Raw genomic sequence first — 15888 nt, 5'->3', positions numbered from 1 at the left:
TACTTGTGCATTTATAAACTGCAATAAGTATAAAAAATTTAATACAGATTAATAAGGAATTTTTAATTCTGGTATGTGCTTGAAATAATTGAGGTAAAAATGTTTTAAAAGTTTCATGCATGATACATAATGCTGTTGCAAACTACTTAGAAAGCCACTGCAGGGTGCAGCATTTGGTGTTATTTATCAATAAGACTACAACTAGCAGGTCTCAGACCCGCACGCCTACAACCTACCTATGTTAACTTTGTGCCCAACCAAAAAATCAGTTCTGGCTACGCCACTGATGCATGTACTTTTACGTGCATACCATTTAGGGCTATTTTCAAAGAGCCCTTGCATGGATAAAGACTGGTTTTATATACATGCATGCCCTTGAAAATTACCCCGCTATTTCATAGCATGCTGCCATGTTCTCTGACCAGGTGCGAGAGGTGGAACATCTTCCTTTGAAACAAATTGGGTTCCTGTTCTTGAATTGGAGAGGTCTTTAAGATCATGAGAGGTCTTGAACGAGTAGATGTGACTCGGTTATTTTCACTTTCGAATAATAGAAGGACTAGGGGGCATTCCATGAAGTTAGCAAGTAGCACATTTAAGACTAATAGGAGAAAATTCTTTTTCACTCAACGCACAATAAAGCTCTGGAATTTGTTGCTAGAGGATGTGGTTAGTGCAGTTAGTGTAGCTGGGTTCAAAAAAGGTTTGGATAAGTTCTTGGAGGAGAAGTCCATTAATGGCTATTAATCAATTTTACCTTGGGAATAGCCACTGCTATTAATTGCATCAGTAGCATGGGATCTTCTTAGTGTTTGGGTAATTGCCAGGTTCTTGTGGCCTGGTTTTGGCCTCTGTTGGAAACAGGATGCTGGGCTTGATGGACACTTGGTCTGACCCAGCATGGCAATTTCTTATGATAAGTGGCTCCAGTGGATATATTGGTCCCAATGTTTCCAAGCATAACCCTTCTGCAAGCAATCTCAATGGGGTAAGTGCTCTAGTGATAGGAGGTGGTAGAGACAACAGAGCCCCTTCCTGGACAATCTGCATATAGTCAGGTAGGTAATTCCAAATTAGGGTTTTGGGGCCAGTTTGACATTTCTATAACGCTGCTGAAAACAGTAAATCTGTTACCTTAGTCTCTTCCTCAGGGTCCCTTCTTTCTCCTCTGATGTAGTGCGAAGATTCCCTGGAAAGGGTCATCCTATCTCCTATTTCCCTGCAATACTTGGGATCAACCGACTGTTAGTCTTACATTCAGCTCTCAGCTCTAGCAGAGAAGGATTTTAGTGAGGAAAAATCTCTTGCTTAGAGACTTTCTCTCCCTAGTCATACACAAGCAGGTCGATGCAATACGGCTCAGACCACGGGACACGTTTTGGACGTGCATCCAATCGAGCGCATAGGTAATAGCGCTCATCACATGTAAATTCATATTGATGACGTTTTTTTACCTATTTCCCCCCGATGCGAAAAAAAAAAAAAAAAAGTGCACCCAACGCGCACATTTTACCCGCAAAAATTAACGCTGCCCAGATCAGGCGTTAATTCTTGGAGCCCAAAATAATTATTGAAAAGCAGAATACACTGCTTTTCTGTTCCTTTTTTCGGTTCCTCCGACAATATTGTTGCAATATTAACTTGGAGGAACCAAAATAGGAGAATGAAAAAAAAAAAAAAAGTGTGCCGGCGGTTAGGTTAGGAAAAGGGGCACTCGATTAATGAGCGTCCATTTTCCTAACAGCCTGACAGCCACCTCGCCCGGGCGCTCACTGCAGAGGAGGAGCTAGGGGTGCACAATTTCCCCTAGTGCCTCCTTTTTACCACGGTACCCGATTTAAATATTAAATCGGGCGTCCAGGAAAGGTGGATTGGTGGGCGCCCATATCGCATCAGCCTGTAGGAAATTTAGATCCAGCCAGACTGACTGCAGATCAGTTCATTCTGCCAGGGTACTTATGCTTCAGTAGTGGTTACAGCTTCTGGTTTTAATACCAGTCTGTGGCTGAACAGGTCTGTGGCTGAACAGGTGCTTCTTTTCCACCTACAGGAGCAATAAAACAAGAGCACAGCTCAGCCCAACTGCTTGTTTATTTTTCTTTCCTGTCCAAGTGCTCGGTTTAACTTTCTTTCCCGTTGAAAGCTCAACAGGGCAGTAAGCAATTAATAAAAAAAAAACATAGGATCTCTGCCTGTTAACCTAATGCAGTTCTGCTCTCTCTCTCGCTAGACCATTCTTCAGAGGCCCAGGCAAAAAAAAGTTTTAAAATTGCTACATTTTGTTATAATTCTTACCTTTAGACATCCACGTGGACTAACACGGCAATATTACTTTATCCAATCTGAAATAATCTAACCTGTGCGAACGACTAGCTTCCGTCACTGGCACAGTAATGTTTGGCAACTTAGGTTTAGGAGGAAAATGACTGCTACACATTGACGAAGAGAGGCAGTGACTATAAACGAAACGAGTTCGAACACGCGTGACCTCCAAACGGAGCCCCTAAATCTGCCAAATGCGCCTGCTGAGTCCTCCGCGCACGCTGCTTCACCTGGAGCAGGCGCAAGAGGTCGGCCCTAAACCAGAGGCCGAGGCTCGCCCAAGAAAGACCGGTTACATGCAGTGCAGGACCCTGACACAGGGGGGGGGGGGGGGGGGGGGGGGATGGAACAGGACATGGAAAAAAACCACCAGGGGAAAGTATGGAAGAGGAGGAGTCGGGGTGGATTTTAAAAAAAAACAAAAAAACTGGCCCATGGGGTATCCGACGCCCTCGTGCACTTTCCCCTGCAGCACACGTATCGTCCGGCTGCGGCAGGACGGGCTCTGCCGTGGCCTCGCAGGCCTCCAGGGTCGGTGCTAGCTGCTTTGCTGCCCTGTGTGAACCGTTCTTGTGCTGTCCCCTCCCCTGCATCATTCAGTCTGGCCCCGCCCATCAAAAAAGCCTCTAGCCCCCCAAAATGGAACTCGTGGTCAAGGGAAGGGTATTAGGTACCCTAAGCAAGCCTTACAGTCTTGCGCACACACACACACACACACACACACACACCTCAATTATACATTTATAACATTTTACATGAAAAAAGAACATTCAAGAGGCAAAATATCACTTACAACATGCATATTATATTTATATGCACTGCTGTGGTGCCAACCAGAAAACTCTGCACTTGGAGCCCCTATGGAATTAGACTTTTTGTAATGTGTGCTGAGTGTGGGCTTTGCCCTCTGAAAGCCACGAACAAACAGAATTACCATTACAATATAGTAAACCTCCCATACCAAAATAACCCTAAATGCCAGCACTCAATCAGTAACAATCTTTTCTATGAAAATTTAACACTGCAAATATTACACCAGGCCCTAGAACACCAATACACTTCCTATTAGGAAAACAAAACAAATCAGACTGCTATAGATCACTACAGATAAATTATATGGTAGCAGAATATCTCACCTCAGTCACACAGGGAGAACAGACAGACAGACCCTGACCAAATACAGAATAGAGAGGCCAGAAAGTATAAATAGAAACATGCAGCAAACTGAACTGGATCCCACAACAAGCCAGCCTCTATATGCAGAGCAACAATGGAAAAACAGAAACATTACCCATTCTTCATAAAACATAAAAAAAAAATCAAGAAATATAAAAACTCATAATAGCAAAATCATAGTCATAAAAAGAATAAATATTTCAAACCAGTTAAATAGAACATCCAAAATTTCCCAAACACCAATAAAATATTTCAAAAATCTGATGAATAAAAATAGGAAATAACTAAAATATGTTCTAATATTTCCCCCCAAAAATATATTTCAACAGTAGAAATATAAAATTACATCCAATAATTAAAAACTAAGGATTAAAAAATCTCCTGCTCTTCATACCTGGGATCTTTTGATTTAGTCACGGCCACACAAACTATCTTCACTCTCTCACATGCTCCATCTCTTATATATATGCCTATGCTCTCACATACACATTGTGTGTGTGTAAGCATACATGTGATACATAGGCTCTCTCTCTCTCTCACACACAAGCTCCAACACAGATACAGACACATGGCTTCCTTTCTCCAGGTCGTGGTGGGATGGGCTCCACCACATCCCCCTCCTTCCTGTTCATTTCAGGCCGTGATGGGATGAGCTCCACCACGCCCCGCAGATCAGTGGCATAGCCAGAAAGGTGGGTCCAAGGTTATCAAGGGTGGGCAGTAAGCATTCAGGTCTGAACCCTACTAGCTGTACTCTTATTGATAAAGAATGCCTTAGCATGCACCTTACAAGAGATTCCTAAATAGTCTACAACAGCCCTTATGCATCTTGAGTGAAACTTTTTAGAATAATTTTAACTATTATTTCAAGCACTTACCAACATTAAACATTCCTTATTAGCCTGTATTAATTTATTTTATATTTATTACAAACAAGAATATCAGGTAAAAAGCAAAGAACACAAAGATCAGATCCAATCAATTAGGTCATAAAACAAATATCAATGTGTTCTCTTTCTCAAATCCTCTTTCCAGAAAGGTAAAGATCACCATAACTACAATAAGATAGCAATAATCATGGAAACGGGTGCAGAGCAAAACTAGGACAGTTCACATTACAACCCAACATGAAAAAAAGCTTTATTCAAACTCTAGGATCGTCTCTCAAAAAAAAGAAAACAAAAACAAACAAAAAAAGGCACCTAGAAGCTTGCCATACCATATTACAGAACTGACTCTCAGGACTCAAATAACAGCAACCCTATGAAACAGTAGTAATGCAAATACTACACCAGGCCCTAGAACATTAATACACCACCTACTGGGATAACAGAACAAGCCAGACTGCTACAAATCTCTACAGTGAAGTTACAGGCAGCAGCAATACTGCACCTCAGTTACACACAGACCTGGGTGTTTGCACGGAACATCCTCGCACCGGGGCTCCCGTGACGACCTTGCTTCGGCGGGTCTTCTTAGCCACTCCACCACCACCACCTCTACCTCTACCTCTACCTCTACCTCTACCTCTACCTCTACCTCTACCTCTACCTCTACCTCTACCTCTACCACCGCCTTCCCAGGTGTGCCGAGAAGTTTAAAAATAAATAAATAAATAAATAAAAGAATCACGTGATGGGAGCGGCCGGCCCACCGGGGGGAAGCGCGATCCCCCGATAGGGCAATCCGCCCCTCAGGAGGCGTGTCGTCTCGAGGGTCGGGGACGCGGCCTGCCAAGGGAAAAGGCGGGGCGGAGCGTTGAAGGGGGCGTGGCTAAGCGAGGGAGGCGGAACGGGGCGGAGCAGAGCGATGCCGGGTCGGTGCTCGAGCGAAGCAGCCGTGGAGCCGGAATAGGAGCGAGCAGCGGGTGGGCAGAGAGAGAGCGGGGGCCGGCGAGCGGCAGACGGGGGTGGCCGGCGAAGAAGAAGCGCTTCCGGATGGTTTTTGTCGCAAGGGTAGGGGGTTGCCGGCTGGGCTGGGTACCGATCCATCTCCCGGGCGGAGAGGGAAGGCGGGGTGGCTCCTGTGCACCTATTAATAACTCCCCCCTCCAGAAATAGCCATAAATGTCAGTAAGAATAAGTAGTAGTGCGGATAACAAACTGCAGGAAATCTGATAATTATTTGACAGCGCTAGTAAATTATTGATACAGTGGGTGGATTGCAATATGTATAGTATTCGGTGACAAATAGAAATTAAAGAAAGAATAATTACATAATCTGCATTTAGTTTATCAGCTATTCAATGCAAATCTAATAATCTGTGATAGATTTCTTTATAAAATGTTGTGCATCTTTTAATCCGTAATTTATTAAATACATTGCAACATCTAATAAATAATAGTACTAAACTGTGATCATTTTATAATAATAGAAAATATTGGGAGGAGATGAAGAGACTTGAGTATAGGCTTGGAAAATATATACTACAATGAAACCAAAGTGTGAGAAAGAATAAGGAGCAAGGGCATAGGCAGTTAGTAATGAATAACAGGACACGTCCTAGTATGACAGAGAAACATTAGGAGACTTGGAACGAGGCAGAACTCGACTGGGACACCAGGACTCCAGCCACAAAGACACAGCAAGGAGAGTCTGGCAGAGATGCAAAAGGAGAGCTGGTGTGAACCATCAGGCATTTGAGCCTGGACTGGAGGCAACAGCAATGAGGAGAAGGTGAGACATTAAAATGCTGGCATAAACTTTAGGAAATAAACCAGGATCTTGAAGCTGAGAGGAAGGAAAATAAGATATAGGGTGAGCTTAGACCTGGAGGAGAAATAGAAAGAGACAGGAAACCAAGTAGGGTGCATAGGAAATAGAATGAGATTGAAGAGCCAGAGGGAAGAGGAGTGGAGTCCTGACTCTGTTATTCAGAGGGGAGGAAGAAGACACTAAGGCTATGTGAAGTGAGTTAAGAGCCAGACAAGCCATGCAAAGAGAGGCCACAGATACAGAGGAGTCCAGAAAGTAAAAAAAAAAAACGAAACTGGTGATTCTAAGAAGGTTAGAGTTAAAAGGAGGGTAAGTAAAGGCAAGTATAGAGCAAGACAAAGATGAATGAGGAAGACTATAACCGTTAGTGGAGAAAATCAGACGGGACAGAAGCACTGAGGACTTATCCCCATTCCTGAGCACCTCCATTTGGAATCACTTCATATGTTATTAGCTTCATTATGATATGCATGAACCTTTATATTTCTTTTCAGATGTGTAGAATGTGAGATTACCAACATTTGGATTTGGGTGAAAGAAGTGAAATGAACATACTTACTTATACTGTGCTGTCACTGCTAAGGGCAGGAAGCCTGAAGCACTTCCCCAGCCTTCAGCTGCCTCACTAAACCACTTTTGCAGCTCAAAACTACGGAATTCAGTTCAGAATGTGTAGTATTCTCAGGCTGCTACTGTGAAACCCTAAAAAATGCCAGTTAGGATCAAAATCAAGACAGTCTACAGATCTGAAGAGAGAGCACAATGTCATTAGAGAAAGTCAGAGCATCTGGGAAGGGAGCACCTTTGGCGATTGTGGTCAGAGCCCTGACATTCCTGGCAAATCCACTCCCCTGGCACTTCCACCCCAGGCACCAAGCAGCAAACACCTTGCGCAAGCAGGCTGCAGCTTTATTAAACTCAGTAATAGACTGTGCGAACTTGAGCCAAATTTAGAAAAAGCAAAAGCTCCCGAGTGGTTGCCAAAGCTGTTTGCCCATCAGTGGACCGGCTGGGCAGACTCCATCACCGCAAGGCTTGCCGTGGAAACAGCTAAGCTGCAGACGTCTATTCCGCTGCCCAGGGCCCCTGGCAGAACACCGGGTAGGCTGCCCCTTTTCTGGGCTTGACTGCCCACAGCTCGCTCCGCCCGGGGTTCCAGAGGTCACTCGGTGCCGCACCATCTGCCAGCCATGCAGATTAGTGATGGTATGACCCCCCCCCCCCCCCGGCTGCTGCAAGACGTGCTCCAGGCTTCTTGCTGGTGAAGGAGCGGCTTCTCTCTCCCCACAGTAGCAGCCGCCCAGCTGAGTTCCTTCTTTAAGCTGACATCTCCAACACAGATCACGCTCCAGCTCCTTGTTACCTATCTTTTTCTCTCCCTGCACCCTTCCTTGTGAACTCCATTTATCAAGCAAGTCACTCTTCTCTGTACCCTTTTCCTCCATTGCCCACTCCTGACTCCGCGCTTTCCACCTTGCTGTGCCATATGCCTGGAATAAACTTCCTGAGTCGGTGCATTATGCTCCCTTTCTGGCCATATCCAAATGTAGTCTAAAAACGCATCAAGATTGCTTTCACATCCTAACCAGTAACCGCTTCTCTACAATAAATGCATTTCACCCCCCCCCCCCCCGCCTCCTGGTTAGCATTATTAAACCGATCCTGTACATTTGAGCAGCTGGATTCTGTCCTTACTGTATAGCCCCCATATTTCTGTTGTCGCTTAAATTTAAAAAGAAGTTTACAAAGGGAGAATATCTGAAGGTGGAGAGAAGAAATATGAAAAAAATAAGCTTAGGCTTAAGAAGTGGCAGAAAGAGAAGAGAAGCAGGTGAGATGCGATCGTAAAATCCTTAAGTGCTTATTTCAAGAGACTTCAGAAACCAAATGTAGTTGAGCCAGGATGGAGGAAGCGGTGACTGCCCATTGATGGGATTTGGGACAGGAAAGGGAAAGGTTCAGAGTCCGAGAAGCGGCCTGTTTTATGGAGGAGGGAACAGAAACAAGGATTTGGAAAGGGAAAAACAAAATAAACCATTCAATATGGAAAAGACAGGAAAACTGCAGGAAATTTGACATCTTTTAAAAAGGAGAAAGTTCTAGGGGTTCTCTTTTGCAGACGAGTGAGACAATCTAGCCGTAGAATAAGAGGGCAGGGAATTTGAAACAGAGCTGCATCTCCTTCCTTTGAATCAAAACCTGTGCTTTCTAACTTAAACATGAGTGTTTGTCAACACTGTCCTGAGTTAAAGGGCTACTTTTGGGATTAGTAAACTGTGAATTTGAAAATTGTAGAGGTTTCCAGTCTTGACACACAATGCAAAATCTGCAGACTGGGGCAATAGAATTGGCCCATTTCACACCATCTCCTGCTGACTCTCTGCCACTTTGCCTGCCTCTAGCATAGCACCACAGTCCTTAAGAAATAGTCGGCCATTTTGGGCTGGCACACTGTGGCTCTAACATCATCACACTCCTTAAAAAGTTTAGAACGTTTACTTAAATAATGAAAGGATGAAAGAAAGATAAACAGGTTGCAGCAATAGCACTTGGATTGCAAGATTTACTTTCCTGGGATTTTCAAATTCCCATTTAACCAAGCATTACATTTTCCATTTTTTAACCTCTCCCTTGCTAAAGTCCTACCCAACCTTTTCCCTTACCTCCATGTTAATTAACCTCTACCTGCCGTTTTTACACTTCTTCTCTAGCAGGCTGTCACCCTTTTCCCTTACCTCCATGTTAATTAACCTCTACCTGCCGTTTTTACACTTCTTCTCTAGCAGGCTGTCACCCTTCTTGCACATTAGCATTCTTTGCCCTCCATCATTGATCTCCCTGCTTAAATGGCTCCAGAAACCCCACCAGCCCGCTGAGCACTGTTGTTGGCTGACTGGGGCCTGCCAATGTAGCGGCACCTGGTCCCTCTCCTGGGATTTGAATACATTGCCTCCTTGATATGTGCAGGCCCAGACAGATGGGGGGGCATGAGAAGCTGGATTCCCTGCATCATGGCTTAGAGACCTGTGCCATAAACCACAGAGCTGGCCAACACATTGCCATCCTTGTTCTGTAAACCTGGATGAGGAGCCTTCTCCCAGTTTTCCTTGAAAGCTTGACTATAGAATAGATGTCACACTTCTGCTTCCTGCAGGTGCCACTCCTTCCTGTACCACCAAGAACCTCCCCTGGGTCCTTGTTCCCATATGTTTAATATGTGTTCCCATGCTATTTCTCCCTTGGTCAGGCTGCTGTGTGTCAGTGTGTGAGCTCAGAGCTCGTCTCTGTTTACCTCTGACAGGTATCAGCATTACAGCATCCCGTTGCTGCATTGTGTTACATCAGGTTGCTGCCTTAGAGTTCGCCGGCTGTTATATGACATGGTTCGCTCTGTCTCAGCATGTTCTTGTTACCTCTGCTGCTTTGGGTTCTAGGGTTTCTTAAGTGGCTGTCATTCTACTGTTTTGGACCTTATTAACAAAAATTATTTTTTTAAAAGGCCAAGCTTAAATTCTCTAAATGTCCTGTAACTGTTCCACAGCTGTCATGTTCTCTCTTTCAGAAGAGCCGGTAGTTGCATGAAAATATTCAGTTGACAGTAACCTTCAAGCTTCATTCAGGTACGTCCACATTTTTCACTTGTTGAGTGCTCATTGGTTGTGATGTCTCAGTCCCTGTCTCCTCCCTTCTCTCACCTCTGTATCTTGGAGCACACTCGGGTTGTGTTACATTCTGTCACAGTGGCTTGAGATAGAGAAACGTCTGATAGAGGCTGTGGTGTTGCTTTATTAACTCTTCAGTGAGCTCCAGCGCTGCTCCTGCTTCCTGAGCTGTCCTCTGGCTCTGTGCATTGCTTGCTCTAGTGTGAACTGGAATTTGAGTGGGATAAGATCACGGACTTCTGGCTGGCTGAGGCACTTCTGGTATTCGCAGAGGTTTGACAGAGAAATCAGGGGGCATCACATCAAACTGGATTTAAAACACGCAAGTTCACCATTTCTTTTAAGTTTAATTTCACTGTTTGTAAAAGAATATTCTTTTTCTGTAATACTGTTGTATCTTTGTCATGAGGTCAAAGAAGAGAATGCATTCATGTAGAGAATGCATGAAGACTTGTCTTTAAACTATAGTATAGGCGGTCAGAGATACAAAGTTGCAAACGTCTGTATCCCTGACTACCTATAGGGCAGTTCTCTGAAACTTTGTATTTCTAACCACGTCTATGAAAATCTGTCTGTTTCCATATCGGTGAAGATCTGTGCGATCTCCTGCTCTGTCCATGCTGATGTAGCCAGTGCGAAACATGGCTTTGACAGGGGACCACCATCACAATTAACTGTTTCACTGCTTCCAAATGCAAGATAAGTCTGCCTGATAATTATACTGAGTGAATAAAAATTCCTTCTACTTCAGTATGGTTTCTGTGCCTGTAGATGGTTCATCTGACCTGACACTCCCTTGTATTACTTGGATTTGTCCGTCGATGTGTCTCTTGTTCCCCACTTGTTCAGTGGAACAAAGAGTTGTGTTTAAGGTGTTTTGTACAGTGTTTAACGTACATTGAACTTGGATTCCTAAGTATCTGGCTGACCTTCTGGTAGATAATGTTCCTTTAAAGCGATTGTGTTCTTCACAACAGGCATTACTGGTTATGCTAGGGCTGAATAAAATCAAGCTTTCGGTGCCTTGGCATAGGGTTTTCAGTTACTGTGCGCCATGGTTATAGAACTCTGTTTTATTGGATCTGTGAATTGAATTGAATTATCTCTCTTTTCAAAAAAAAAAAAGTTAAAATTGTTGCTTTTGTGGAAGCTTTTGAGGGGACTCAATAAATAATGCTTATGGTTTTTGAGTTTAGTAGTTAATTTTAGTGACAGAGGAAAATTGGAGAAGGTGAATGATGTCTGTGGGTTGTGGATGGGAGATGGGATGGATGGATTCTTTAGAAATGTTTTTTGTGTATGGTAAGCATTCTTTTTTTGGTTTAGACAGATTTAGTGCTATATAACTCACTCTGGGCTGAAGGGGTAGGGGAAGAAATGAAGTTTAACTAACTAATTAAATAAATAAGACTAATAGTCGAGTTTGAAAGTAATGGCATGATGGCATTTATTTATTTATTTATTTATTTATTTATTTAAAACATGGAAGGATCTTGCTTGGATGATGACAGAGTTATAGGAGGAAATGCTAGGATTTCAAGGAGGGTTGACATAAGAACATGCCATACTGGATCAGACCAAGGGTCCATTAAGCCCAGCATCCTGTTTCCAACAGTGGCCAATCCAGACCATAAGAACCTGGCAAGTACCCAAACTCTAAGTCTATTCCATGTTACCGTTGCTAGAAATAGCAGTGGCTATTTTCTAAGTCAACTTAATTAATAGCAAGTAATGGACTTCTTCTCCAAGAACTTATCCAATCCTTTTTTAAACACAGCTACACTAACTGCACTAACCACATCATCTGGCAACAAATTCCAGAGTTTAATTGTGCGTTGAGTGAAAAAGAACTTTCTCCAATTAGTTTTAAATGTGCCACATGCTAACTTCATGGAGTGCCCCCTAGTCTTTCTATTATTTGAAAGAGTAAATAACCGATTCACATTTACCCGTTCTAGACCTCTCATGATTTTATAGACCTCTATCATATCCCCCCTCAGCCGTCTCTTCTCCAAGATGAACAGCCCTAACCTCTTTAGTCTTTCCTCATAGGGGAGCTGTTCCATTCCCTCTATCAGTTTGGTCACCCTTCTCTGTAGCTTCTCCATCGCAACTATATCTTTTTTGAGATGTGACGACCAGAATTGTACACAGTATTCAAAGTGCAGTCTCACCATGGAGCGATATAGAGGCATTATGACATTTTCCATTTTATTCACCATTCCCTTCCTAATATTCCCAACATTCTGTTTGCTTTTTTGACTGCCGCAGCACACTGAACCGATGATTTCATTGTGTTATCCACTATGACACCTAGATCTCTTTCTTGGGTGGTAGCTCCTAATATGGAACCGTGTGGAGTAATGGCAGCACCTAGGGAGATTTTTTTTTGTTTTGTTTTGTTTTTTGTTTTTTTTTTATTAAAGTTTACACAAGAAATTCTGAAATCACCACATGAAAAAAACAAAACATATACTTTTAAAGTAATACAAAGATCATTCAAGAAGCAAGTCCCCAAAACTGAAGGAGGCCATCATATAAAAGATTTAGTCCCCTAACAGGGAAAAGAAGAGATCAATCAAATATTAAAGGCCTTAAAGCCACCCAGACCCTTCTCAAACTAACCAGTCTCCATAGGAAATGTTTCTAAATGTGAAGGGTCAGAAAAAACAAACAGTATTTTGATAAGGAAACACTTGCAAGAAATGTAAGAAAGAGTATGGCACAGAGAGCCAGCACCCTTTGCCTCAACTGTAGGAATTGCGCTCTCCGAAGTTGAATAGTTCATGAAACATGTGGAAACACTAGAATTTTCAGACCTCAAAACAACAATTCTTTATTCTTAAAATATTTCTGAAGAACCTAACTTTTAGCACAAAATGATACCAATAGCGTTGGGCTAGTTGGAATATCATCTACGAATGCTTCCAAATCAGGGCTCACAGGAAGCAAGGTGGATAGGGAGGATCTGAGTTGTCAAAGTAATGTCCGGACTGATGGCAGTGTTTGGAATATAGGAAATGACATCACTGCAGGGAAGAAATGGTTCCTGAGAAAATGCCCGAACACGGGGAAGAATTTAATTAAGGGGAGCATGAAAAAAATACACATTTGGGGGTGGGTCAGGGTGGCGAGCTGTGGGGATTGATTCTATAGATTGAGTATATCTCATGCACAGTTCTGTTTACGTTTTGCAATTTCTGGTCAGAGGCTATGATCAGGGGCTGAAAATTGATAAGGAACGGAGTAAATTACATGAACCTAGGGGAATGAAATCTTACAAAGTTACACATTTTCCTACTCTGCCTTTCTGATATTTTATACTTAAGGGGTTACTCTTTCACACTTTCTCTGGTCCGTGCTTCCTGGTTTTAAGGGTTGGGGTACAGGTTAAAAAAACACTGTTTGGCAGCATCTCTAGTGCAGAGCTTTCCAAGAGCTTTCTCCAGTGCTCAGTGCAGTAGCTCAGGTGACTTGACTTCAAGGTAATTAACTGAATCACAGCTCCGTAAGCCATGGAGACAGAGGACTATTTCACAATCCCTGTCTTTCGGGATTCACTTAATGATGTCCATCATTAATCACATGGACAACTGATATAAATGTTTGTTCTGTTTCATTGCTAAATTCTATTGTTGTTACAATGTATTTGACTACTTTGGGTCGAATGTTTGTTTGAGGAAGGCAATAGAGAAATGCAACCTACCATAACATAACAAAAGGAGATTCCTGTGCAGTGATTACAAATGACCCCTCTATAGTGCTGGGCTCTGTTTCCCTCCTGGCTGTTAATGGAATGACAGTGTGAAGACCCCACATGCCCTGACACTCAACAGCACTTCCACCTAGGACCTAGTCTTAAAACTGTGATCCTAGGATTACCCTCCTAACCCATTGTTAAAGAAGCAGGCTCTCATTGCTGAACCTATAGACCAAAATAATACATCAATATCAGGAGTGCATCCTTAAAATATAAATACATTAATGATACAATAGCATATAATCAGTCTGGATTTTGTAACTCAAGCCACCCCACTTGTGCTAAGGTGGGATAATCCACTAATCCATTTGCTCAATTAACTTCACATAATGATAATAGTCAAACACATTTAAACAAGCCCTCATATAAGTCGAGCCCACCTAACATCCCCAATGGATTATACCAAAGCCCCCAAACTCTAAGCACCTAGTCACTCCTGGAGGAACTCCCAAAGGGACAACCCCCATTAGATTCACCCCTTTGGGAATGACCTACCCGGAGGCAACCTGCCCCTGTGATGGGGAATTCATTTGGTTTCCTAGTACCTCCCATTGAGATACAGCAGGAAGCTGCACCCTTAAAAAAATCCTCCTTGGCTACCAGTGGTACTGGCTGGCCCTTTCCAGGAGCAGGGCTGTAAGCACAGTAAACCCAACTTTTACATGTCCTGAGACAAGAATACGGGCCTGTGGGGTAATACCGAGCCATTAATCCAGCAGCACAGGCTTGTTCACCTTAGTAGGTCTACCCACATTTGCAAACTGATGCCACAGATCACTGTCCTGTACATAACAAGAATCGGTTTCGCAAGAAGTATTAATTGCTTTCATTTAGGAGTAGTTATATATATATTACATCCATTTCAAAGCACTGTAGGTTTTGTGACCATTCTTTTAAAATTTGATAGCGTGGGAGCTGTTCTGATATTAGTGGGAAGGGTGTAAGTAGTTGGATTACATTTGTTTCTTTATAATGGTATAATTTATGCTGTTTGGCTGCCCTACTGCAGCTGGTAAAACACGATGCCCTCAGAAACTGCTAAATTCTCTGCAGGCTGCGATGCTTTTTATTGGTTCAGTATTATCCCAAGATAATGGTGTGTTATATTTGCAAAGTGGGCTTCAGATGTGACATCAAAAAGAGGGATCTACATGATTTCAAAAGTTCACGTACGTCATTAACTTTGTGCGATTCTCAATTCTGGGCCAGTAAAAGGGATCACAGCCTGTAAAAAGTTTGGCTTTCTCCAGGGTCAATATGGTCACTAAAACTCTGCCCACCAGAAGTTGGCAAATGTGAAGAATTTGTTCAGCTTTTGAGTCTTTAGTGACTTTCAGTCCACTGCAAGAATAATCCAGTGTAAATTGTCACCTGTGGAATCTAAGTGGCAACTTTCATTCTGGCGTGCAGGCTACACATGTGATTGTATTTGCCAGCTCGCGCACATGGATGCATCCATTTTATAAACATACGCGAGTATATGCACACATGTTATAAAATCGGCTGGACGTGCATACATGTGTACACGATTTTATATGGACATGCTCATGTGTGCACAAATGCCACATCTACTGCCTAAGTGGGGGATTTTGTAAGATTCATGCACTGACACCAATACCCATTTCCCCAGTCCATTCCCAGTTCACCCAGTAAAAGAATAGGATTTCCTTATTCCCCTAGATAACTAGCTTTTCTTTTCCCTTACCTGCCTCCATCCTTAAAACCCTGCTGAGTAGCCTAGTTTTTTTCCCCTACTTACACCTCCTCCATAGCAGGAGTAAAGTTACGTGGTAGGGGACCCCAGCGCACACGTACTTATGCGCACATTTCTAGGTTCGGACCCAAACTGCCCATGTCCTGCCCAGACTCCACCCACCCCGCCCCACCCATTTTTTGGCCTTTTGGATTTGTGTGCGTACCGGGAGATTCACGCATACTTGGGCATTTTTAAAAATCTGCGCAGCATGCGCTGGCCCAAGACACATGCATATCTCCTGGTTTTCAGCTCGAAAAGACAAAGCAAGGGAATGTTTGTTAAATCTCTAGGGAAACCTCATATAGTGCCACTAAGGGCTACAACCTGTTATGCACAGCTCTAGAAGCGCCAGGGCTTTTTAATCATTGGAATCCCAGAGAAAATGATTCTTTGAAAAGCTATCATATGCATAGGTGCAAAAATGTGTGTATATATACTGTACTATTGTATATAATTAACCTCCTTTTTCTCTTTCTATTTTCCCCCTCCCAGTTATC

At 43.0% G+C, this 15888-nt stretch overlaps 1 protein-coding gene across 2 annotated transcripts in view; it reads left to right on the top strand.

Moving 5' to 3' along the window:
* Window positions 1-5305: 5305 nt before the first annotated feature.
* SEC14L5 (SEC14 like lipid binding 5) overlaps window positions 5306-15888 on the top strand; it is a 70558-nt gene continuing 59975 nt past the window's right edge. Inside the window, exons 1-2 of one of the 2 annotated variants that reach the window (XM_029577277.1) lie at window positions 5306-6174; window positions 9776-9833. The gene's annotated coding sequence lies outside the window, so the exon portion shown is untranslated. Of the gene's footprint in view, window positions 6175-9754; window positions 9834-15888 lie in introns of both variants that reach the window. The other variant, XM_029577278.1, reaches the window with a different exon arrangement.

Source organism: Rhinatrema bivittatum, chromosome 14 (assembly GCF_901001135.1).
Source record: "Rhinatrema bivittatum chromosome 14, aRhiBiv1.1, whole genome shotgun sequence".
Taxonomy (NCBI): Eukaryota; Metazoa; Chordata; class Amphibia; order Gymnophiona; family Rhinatrematidae; genus Rhinatrema; species Rhinatrema bivittatum.
This window is presented reverse-complemented; position numbering and strand designations above follow the sequence as displayed.